Here is a 10,599-nt window from a genome sequence, read left to right as displayed (position 1 = left end):
CTTTAAACATTGACATGGCCAGATACTGAGGGATACCCATATGTATTGAGTGCATGGGGAGCACACTATGTACACTGACTGCACATGCAGAATACATATTAATGTATATTACAGAACGACAGATACATATATACAGAGGTGCGATGATATATATATACATATATATATATATATATATATATATATATATATATATGTACACATTTATCCTCCTTAGCCTGCTTCTATAATAAATCCCTACAGATAATGTGAACACCTGTGATGTGATTTGGCAATATTTGCAGACAATTTATCAATCAGGAAGAATATTAGACGGTTTTTCTGCTTTGCGTATCTCATATTCAGCCCTAATCACACTCCAGAGGGGTCTTGTGAAGATAAGACAATAAAAAAACAGCTGCTTAAATAATCGGAGCAAATGACCAGAGGTTGCTAAGCAATCTAAGCAATCACCCAGTTAGCGGTAAATTCCCAGCATGGGCGCAAAGTTGCGACAAAGGCAGTTGAGTGACAGCAATCAGCGTACTAATGGCTCCTTGGCGCAGAACTGAGGTCCTAGAGCCCTTTATTAATCCACTGTGCTAGTTAAGCCATTAAGAGCCGGATCGGTAGACAGGCCACAGGGAAAGTGAGAGGTGCGGCATATGTGCCAATTTGCGGAGCTACTGCCGGAGAAGATGAATATTTTTTTATTTATATTTGTGATGGCAAGAAAAAGAGACTGACTTCAGAGCCTGGGCAATAAGGTGGCTATCTCAGGGGCTAAAAAATTATGTCATCGATATATCTCTTCAATGCAGGGGGAAATGTTTGTCCAAAAGGAATGTTTTAATGGAACAGTTATTGAAGTTAGCAATATTATTTCTACACATTGGGAATAGCCAACTTCATACACATGGGGGATGGAAGACTTCATACACATAGAGGATGGAAGACTTCATACACATGGAGGTTGGAAGACTTCATGCACATGGGGGATGGCCGACTTCATACATATGAGAATGGCTGACTTCATACACATGGGAAATGGACGAATTCATATACATGGGGGATGGAAGACTTCATACACATGGGGGGTGGAAGACTTCATACACATAGTGGATGGCCAACTTCATACACATTAGGGAATGGTCGACTTCATACACATGGGGGATGGCTGACTTCATAAACATGGAGGATGGAAGACTTCATACACATGGGGGATGAAAGACTTCATACACATGGGGGATGAAAGATTTCATATACATGGGGGATGGCCAGCTTCATACACATGGGGGATGGAAAATTTCATACACATGGGGGGTGGCTGACTTCATACACATGGGGGGTGGCTGACTTCATACAGATGGGGGATAGAAGACTTCATACACATGGGGGATGGTCGACTTCATGCACATGGGGGATGGCCGACTTTATACACATGGGGGATGGGAAGTTTTACACACATGGGGGATGGCCAACTTCATACACATGAGAGATGGCATACTTCATACACATGGGGGATGGAAAATTTCATACACATGAGGGATGGCCGACTTCATACACACGGGGGGTGGCTGACTTCATACACACAGGGGGTGGCTGACTTCAAACACATGGGGGATGGCCCGACTTCATACACATGGTAGATGGCCGACTTCATACACATGGTAGATGGCCGACTTCATACACATGGGTGATGGAAGACTTCATACACATGGTTGATGGAAGACTTCATACACATGGGGGATGGCTGGCTTCATACATATGGGGGGTAGAAGACTTCATACACATAGGGGATGGCCGACTTCATACACATGGGGGATGGAAGACTTCATACACATGGGGGATGGCTGGCTTCATACATATGGGGGGTGGAAGACTTCATACACATGGGGATGGCCAACTTCATACACATGGGGGATAGCCGACTTCATACACATGGGTGATGGAAGACTTCATACACATGGGGGATGGAAGACTTCATACACATGGGGGATGGCTGGCTTCATACATATGGGGGATGGAAGACTTCATACACATGGGGGGTGGAAGACTTCATACACATAGGGGATGGCCAAGTTCATACACATGGGGGATGGCCGACTTCCTACATGTGGCGGATGGAAGACTTCATACACATGGGGGATGGACAACTTCATACACATGGGGGATAACCGACTTCATAAACATGGAGGATGGAAGACTTCATACACATGGGGGATGGAAGAATTCATACACATTGGGGATGACCGACTTCATACACATGGGGGATGGAAGACCTCATATACATGGGGGATGGAAAACTTCATATACATGGGGGATGGCTAACTTCAAACACAAAGGTGATGGATGACTTCATACACATGAGGTATGGAAGAGTTCATACACATGGGGGATGGCCGACTTCATACACATGGGGGATGGCCGACTTCATACACATGGTGGATTGGTCTATCCAGAGCACTGACATTACATACATTATAGAGGTTGATTGGCAGAAATCCCTCCAAACAGGTTACAATCTAATGTGCCTACAGTGAAGGCAGTTTAGCTTAGCTGCCAGTGTGTTTCTGGACTGTGATGAAAACCTCGAATCCCATGCAGGCAGGAAACAATGTGCAAACTCCATGCAAATACGATGGGCTCTAGACCTGGGGCTGTAAGACAGCAGTGCTATTCATCTATCTTTCTGTCTATCTATCTATCTATCTATCTATCTATCTATCTATCTATCTATCTATCTATCTATCTATTTCCCCTCTCTTTTTTCACTCCCCCTCACATTCCTTGTGAATCACAGCATATATTATTATTATGAGGATTTATATATATATAGTGCCAGTTTGCGCATACAATTGAATACTGGAGGAATCAGAGGGCCCTGCTCCACAGAGCTTATACTCTAGGAATATAAACTTTAGAATCGGTCTCCTCCTCAGTTATAGTGGTGCATTCACACCCTCGCATGCACCTTGGAAAAGTGAAAAGTGAACCTGAACACCTGGAGTGCCCGTCACTTCAATGTTCGTTCTAGCCAGGGGAGATAAGAAAACAGATATTCAACTCCCCTCTACCCAACGACACCCACCATGGGGTCCTGGGCCCACAGATTGGACAGTGGGGCTAGGGAAACATGATGGGGGGTTCTTAGGGGTTGTATACATTACAGGGGATCCATGGAAGGGAGCCACCTAATCACTTCCACCTGACCTATGTCAGTTGGTTTGTCAAATTAGGAACCTATTCACACTTGTGCGAATCGTCATGCGACTTTGGACCCCAAAGTCTCATAACATTTTCACCCCATTTTTCCCTTTGATAACCGTTCATATCTTGCGCGACTTCAAAGTAGTTCCTGCACCACTTTGGTCTGACTTTCATGCATCTTGAGGTCTATAGACCTCAATGTAAATCTCAAAGGTCACATGAAAGTTCCACCTGCGTGATGCAGAGGTGATTTGGGTGTGACTTGTGAATGCTGACAATTAAAAAAAAAAAAAAAGAGAGAGAAAAACGTCAGAAAAAAAAAAAATGGTGTGGGCTCCCCCCAAAACCCATTCCAGACCCTTCTCCAAGCATGCAGCCTGGCAGGCCAAAAAAAGGGGGGGGGGGTGGATAAGCGAGCGCCCCCCACATCTGAACCATACCAGGCCACATGCCCTCAACATGGTGGGATGCTTTGGGGCAGGGGAGACCCATGTTGGAGGGGTGGGGTCACCCCTGCCCCTAACCATCCCTTTGGGGCAGGCCTTTTCCCCACAACCCTGGGTATAGGTTGTGGAGGTCTGCGGGTGGGGGGGTCTTATTGGATCCCGCCCCCCCATATGAATGAGTATGGGGTACATAGTACCCCTACCTATTCACCAAAAAAGTGTAAAAGGTGAGTAAAGAGAGTACACAAGTTTTTGACAAGCCCCTTAATAAAAAATAAAGAAATGCCCCCTCCCCCCCCCTGGAGTAGCCGCCCACCACCACCGCCGCCGACCTGGAAAAAAAGGAAAATAAAAAGAAACACCAATGGGTCCAACAAAGGCTCCCGCCATCTGACAGCTCTTAAATAACTAAGGGACGGGCCACCCTGGGTATCACTGGGTTGCACCGCCCCCTTGTGACATCATCATCAAGAGCATGCTGGGTTGGTGATGTCACACCTTGCTGCTGTAACGTATGTCAGTGGCGGAGGACCACTTTAGGAAATAAGGTCTAAGATTTAATATTATGTCCAAATCTTTGTAGAGTTTTATGAAAAATCAGCCCCGGTAGGCATTTTTCGGGCAGTAGATGGACTCTTCAGGGCTTTCAAATAATTTTTTTTTTTATATGTAGAATAATAGGGTTGATTCACTTTTCAAAAGTAATTGCACATTTCAAGAAAATTTGCCCCAGAACTTACCGAATGAGGTGCATCTATTCTGACTCCAATCATCTGAAACAAGAAATGCTGGGTTTTTTGTTTTATTTTGTTTTTTACCACTTGACCTCCAGAAGTTTTACCTCTCTTCATGACCAGGCCATTTTTTGCGAAACAAAATTGCACGGTCGTACGACGCTGTACCCAAATAACATTTATGTTCTTTTTTTCCCCACCTCTTAGTCACTTCTGTGGCTTTTTAATTTTTGCACTATAAACAAAAAAAAAGAGGGACAATTTTGAAAAAAAAAAACTCAATTTTTTTACTTCCTGCTATTACCGTATATACTCGAGTATAGGCCGACCCGAATATAAGCCGAGGCCCCCAATTTACCACAAAAAAACTGGGAAACTTATTGACTCGTGTATAAGCCGAGGGTGAGACATCCCTGTGTCCATCCCTGTGTCCCGTCCATCCCTGTGTCCATTCCTGTGTCCCGTCCGTCCCTGTGTCCCGTCCATTCCTGTGTCCATTCCTGTGTCCCGTCCATCCCTGTGTCCATCCCTGTGTCCCGTCCATCCCTGTGTCCATCCCTGTGTCCCGTCCCTCCCTGTGTCCATCCCTGTGTCCATTCCTGTGTCCCGTCCATCCCTGTGTCCATCCCTGTGTCCCGTCCGTCGCTGTGTCCCGTCCGTCGCTGTGTCCCGTCCGTCGCTGTGTCCCGTCCGTCGCTGTGCTGTGCTGTCCATCCCTGCCTACCTGTGCCAATCTGCAGCCTCTGTGTGCCATGCTCTCCTCCTGGTCTGAGACGGCGGCCATTCCTCTGTTCAAAAGCCGCGCCTCCCTGTCTGTGATAGGCGGAACACTCAATTTCCCAGCAGTCAGTGTTCCGCCTATCGCGGACATCCTCTCATCCTCGTCCGTAGTATGAGGATGAGCGGATGTCCGTGATAGGCGGAACACTGACTGCTGGGAAATTGAGTGTTCCGCCTATCACAGACAGGGAGGCGCGGCTTTTGAATAGTAGAATGGCCGCCGTCTGTCTGCTCGACAGGCTGATCGGGCAGGCAGATGGCGATGACTCGAGTATAAGCCGAAATATATCCAATGAAAATTTTTTTTTAAAAAGTCTAAATTTTTTATAAATTTAGGCCAATATGTATTCTGCTACATGTTTTTTGGTAAAAAAAAAAAATTCCCAATATGCTTATATTGATTTGCGCCAAAGTTATAGCGTCTTCAAACTATGGTATATATACTGGAATTTTTATGTATGTTCCCTTTTTTTTTATACTAGTAATGAAGGTGTTCAGCGACTTATAATGGGACTGAGATATTGCGGCAGACATTTGGAAACTAACTGACACTTTTGACGCTTTGCGGGAACCAGTGACACTAATACAGTGCTAAAAATATGCGCGGTCACTGTGCTAATTTTGAAAAAAATATTTATTTTTTACTTTCTGCTATAAAACATCCAATAATAAAATAAAATAAAAAATCACATTTCTTCATCAGTTTAGGCCAATATATAGTCTTCTGCATATTTTTGATAAAATAAATCCCAATAAGCGTATATTGATTGGTTTGCGCAAATTCTTTGCTTCTACAAACTATGGGATATTTTTATTTGTTTTGTTTTGTTTTACTAGTAATGGCAGTGGTCAGTGACTTATTGCGGGACTGCAATATTGCGGTGGACAATCTGACATTAAGTGACACCTTTGACACTTTTTGGGGACCAGTGACACTAATACAGTGATCGGCACTAAAAATATGCACTGTCACTGTACTAATGACACTGGCTGGGAAGGGGGTTAAACATCCGGGGCGTTAAAAGGCTTAAATGTGTGCCTAGCCAGTTTTTATGTGAACTGTGTGAAGTGCTTTTACTAGGGGAAGAGATGAAATTTATTCCCTGCTATGCAGGGAACACAGGAGCCATGCCTCCCCTCCTGTCAGAACGGTGATCGGCCTTGTTAACATAGGCAGACAACAGTTCTTTGTCTCTGCCTTACAATCGGCAGGTTCCAGCAGACAGCAAGAACCCAGAACCCGCTGATTACTTTCCGCTGTGTGCAATCACAGCAGGAGCGAGCTGCCGGTGGCACGCATGAGCGCCCCCTACCCGGAAAGGGTCGGAAAATGTATATATACATGATTTGGCACACAGAAGCTGCCCTATAGCAGTAAAACAGGAAAAGAGCGGACCTTAACCACTTCCGGACCGCCACACGCCTATATATGTCCTAAATTTGAAGAGGCATATCATTGTTATGGCAGCCGCTAGCCGCCATAGCCATGGTATCTTCTTCTTCAGCTGGCGGTCCGGCTTCCGATAACGGTGGTCTCTGCGGTGGATTCGCGAGTAGAGGGGCCCTTCACCGCTTACCGCAGCCGTCGGCAGTGGTGGAGGCGATCCGATCCTTTCACTTGCTGGGTATGGAGACGAGTGAAGGGAAGATGGCCCCTACCTGTCTCCATACCATTGCAGAGCGGAAGCGATGTCAAAACGTTACTTCCGCGCCATAGCTCTTAAAGCAGAGGTCCACCCTAAAGTGGACCTTCCGCTCATCGGAACCCTCCCCCCCTCCGGCGCCACAATTGGCACCTTTCAGGGGGGAGGGGGGTGCAGATACCTGTACAGTACAGGTATCTGCACCCACTTCCGGGATAGCTCTCTGCGGAAAGGGGCGTAGATTACGCCCCTTTCCGCAAGTGCCCGCCCCTTTCCGCAAGTGCCCCGCTGCCTGCTGGGAAACACACAGATCCCAAAGGCAGCGGGGACCGTCCTTATTGCGCAGCGCGACTCGCGCACGCGCAGTAGGGAACAGGGAAATTAAGCCGAAAGGCTCCATTTCCTGATTCCCATACCCAAGATGGCGGCGGCAGCACCCGAGAGACGATCGAGAGATCGGCTTCGGGTGCCGACATCGCGGGCGCGCTGGACAGGTAAGTGTCACTATTTTAAAAGTCAGCAGCTGCAGTATTTGTAGCTGCTGGCTTAAAAAAAAAAAAAAAACGCGGAATCCCGGCGGAATCCCGCTTTAAAGGGTTATTTTTTATTTTTTTTATGACATTTTTTTTTCTTTTATTTTTATTGCATTTTAGTGTAAATATGAGATGTAAGGTCTTTATGACCCCAGAGCTCACATTTAAGAGGTCCTGTCATGCTTTTTTTTCTATTACATTCCTTGTAATAGGAATAAAAGTGGCACATTTAAAAAAAAAAAAAAAAAAAAAAACAGTGTAAAATAAAAAATAAATGGTAAAATAAATAAGAATTTTTTTTTTTAAAACGTGACCCGTCCCGCCGAGCTCACGTGCAGAAGTGAACGCATACGTGAGTAGCGCCCGCATATGAAAATGGTGTTCAAACCACACATGTGAGGTATCGCCACCTTTTGTTACATGATTGCAAATTTGTTGCATGACCGCGCAATTGTCTTTCAAAGTGTGACAGCGCTGAAATCTGAAAATTGGACTGGGCAGGAAAGGGGTGAAAGTGGCCGGTATTGAAGTGGTTAATCAGTATGTGCCCCCTAGCCAGAAATACGGGATCACGTATATATATATATATATATATATATATATATATTTATATATATATATATATATATATATATATATATATATTTATTTATTTATTTATATATATATATATATATATATATATATATATATATATATATATATATATATATATATATATATATATATATATATATATATATATATATATATATATATTTATATATATATATATATATATATATATATATATATATATATATATATAATTGTATGTGTGTGATTCGGCGCACAGCTGCCGCCTTGTAGCAGTAAAACTTTTACAGGGCGGTCAGCAAGGATTTTTTTTTTTTTTTTTGCAAAGTGAAATTTCTCCCCATTCACTAAGCTCTGTGGCCATTTCCTTTGCAAAGTGCACCGTCCCCTCAAAGGGAACAGCATATGCACCTTTAGTAAATCAACCCCCCCCCCCCCCCCGAGGTCTCTCGTTTAGACTGGGCGAGCTAAAAAGAAATAAAAAAAATGAGATTTCAATGTCTCACAAGTTACAGTCGGTAACAGCTAACAGGCGTCGCCGTACAATAACCGCTGTTTAAATGAACGATCGCCCTGGTTAACTTCAGGCCGCGCTCTGACAGAAATTGGCACCGAGCCTTTGGGTATGTAAACATGGAGCTCTTTATGAGGGTCTCTAGGATCGGCCATGGCAGGGCTTGGGAAAATTGACACCTATATTATTCTGCATAAGCGTCAAAGTGACAGGAGGGGACGCGTGAAAAGCCGCCGTCCCTCCGGCATTACGGGGGGCTCGGAACGGGCTGTGATGGGGCCATTGGTCTCTGAATGGAGGGCAGAGACTATGTTATTAAAGGGCATTATCTCTTCCTACTTTGTAAGCAGCCAGAAGCCTTTTAAGCAGATGCTCGGCGTCATTAAACTGCATTTTACTCCTCAGATAACTTAAAACATGAGATCTATCTGTCCGAGATGTCTAATATTCCAATAATTATATCTTTTATGTCATTCCCAGGTAAAGTCCAAGATGATCACGCTTCAAACAAGACTGATTTATTTTTCCCTTTAAAATGAAATGTCAGCGGCGGCGGGAGGCTGATGGGGAATTGTGTGATGTTAAGTCATTTTTTTTTTTTAAATGTAATTTATTTATAAATATATTTTGTGCTAAAAACATAATTTTATTTTATTTCCTTTTTTAGTAATGCAATTATGAAATGGAATATAAGGTCTCATGCACACTTAAAGTGATTGTAAATGATCTTCTTGTAAAACAACCCATTCAGTTTTAAATAGATATAAATGAAAGGCAAAACATTTGTGTATAGATATAAAAAAAAACATTATAAATACCCCTTTTTACTTTTCTTTTATCAGTGATCACATTCCCTCCCTTCTCAACTGCATAAGGCTTCATGTACACAGGAGGATTGAAAACCTCTTCTGAATGCTGGAAACTTGACAGCTAATAACCGACGTTTAAAAACATCAGTTTTGCCGCTTTTACATACTGCGTTTATGTGCGTTTGCGTTTAGAAGCGAGACCCTCAGGAGACCCTCACAAATGCCCAGAATGCATGAAAACCATGTAAATTAATAACTATTTCAGCCATTCTGTGAGAGAAGAGAGCAGTGTTCTTTAACTATGGATCCCTCCCTCTTCCCTCCTCTCTCTTCCTCTCCCTCTCCTCGCCACCCTCTCTCTATCCCTCCCTCTCTCTATCCCTCCCTCTCTTCTCCCCCTCTCTCTCTTCTCTCTCCCCTCTATCTGTCCCTCTTGTCCCTTCTCCCTTTCTCTTCTCTCTCTCTCCATCCCTCTCTCCATTCCCCCATCTCTCTCCCCCCTCACCCCTTCTCTCCCTCCTCTCTCTCTCCTCGCCCCCTCTCTCTCTATCCCTCCTCTCTGTCTTCCCTCCCTCTCTCCCTCTGCCTCTCTCTCCCTCCCTCCCCCTCTCTCTCACTCTCGCTCTCTCTCTCCCCCTCTTTCTCTCTGCCTTTCTCTCTCTCTCTCTCCCCCCTCTCCACCCCTCTCCCTTTCTCCCCCTACCCCTCTCTCTCCCCCTATCTGCCTCCCCCTCTCTCTCCCCCTCCCTCTCTCTCACCTCCCTCTCTCTCCCCTCCCTCTCCCTCTCCCCCTACTGCCTCTCTCTCCCCCCCTCTCTCTCTCTCTCCCCTCCTTCTCTCCCTCTCCCTCTCTCTCCCCCCCTCTCTCTCTCTCCTCCTCTCTCTCTTCCCTCTCTCCCTCTCACTCCTTCTCTCTCCTCACCCCCCCTCTCTCTCTCTCCCCCTCTCTCTCTCCCTCCCCTCCCTTCCCCCTCTCCCTCTTCCTCCCTCTCTCCATTCCCCCTCTCTCCCCTTCCTTTCTCATTCCCTCCCCTCCCTTTCTCCTCTCTCTTTTCCTCTTGCCCCCTCTTTCCCTCTCTCTCTCCCCCCTCTTTCTCTCCATTCCCCACTCTCTCCCTCCCTCTCTCCCTCCTCCCTCTTTCCCTCTTCCCTCTCTCCCTCCCTCCCTCTCCCCATTCCCCCTCTCTCCCTCCCTCCCCACTCTCTCTCTCCCTCTCCATTCCCCATTCTCTCCCTCCCTCTCTCTCTCTCTCTCTCTCTCTCTCTCTCTCTCTCTCTCTCTCTCCCCCCTAAAGGAAGCAATACAAAGAGAACAGGAGACTCGCATACATGTACATGGTACAGCAGGCACATATCAGGAATAAGAAGTGTTGGG

General features: G+C 45.3%; 1 long non-coding RNA gene across 1 annotated transcript in view; it reads left to right on the top strand.

The window, feature by feature from the left end:
- The window catches only part of LOC143956456 (uncharacterized), a 12,960-nt gene extending 3,953 nt beyond the window's left edge, over positions 1-9,007 (top strand). The window contains exon 2 of the long non-coding RNA XR_013269924.1: positions 8,896-9,007. This is a non-coding gene — a long non-coding RNA (uncharacterized LOC143956456). The remainder of the gene's footprint in view (positions 1-8,895) is intronic.
- The last annotated feature ends 1,592 nt before the right edge of the window (positions 9,008-10,599 follow it).

This window comes from Lithobates pipiens, unplaced genomic scaffold (assembly GCF_037356315.1).
Source record: "Lithobates pipiens isolate NorthernLeopardFrog02 unplaced genomic scaffold, aLitPip1_a1.2 Scaffold_37, whole genome shotgun sequence".
In the NCBI taxonomy this organism is placed as follows: domain Eukaryota; kingdom Metazoa; phylum Chordata; class Amphibia; order Anura; family Ranidae; genus Lithobates; species Lithobates pipiens.
The sequence above is the reverse complement of the archived record's forward strand: the minus strand, read 5'-3'. Positions and strand labels throughout refer to the sequence as shown.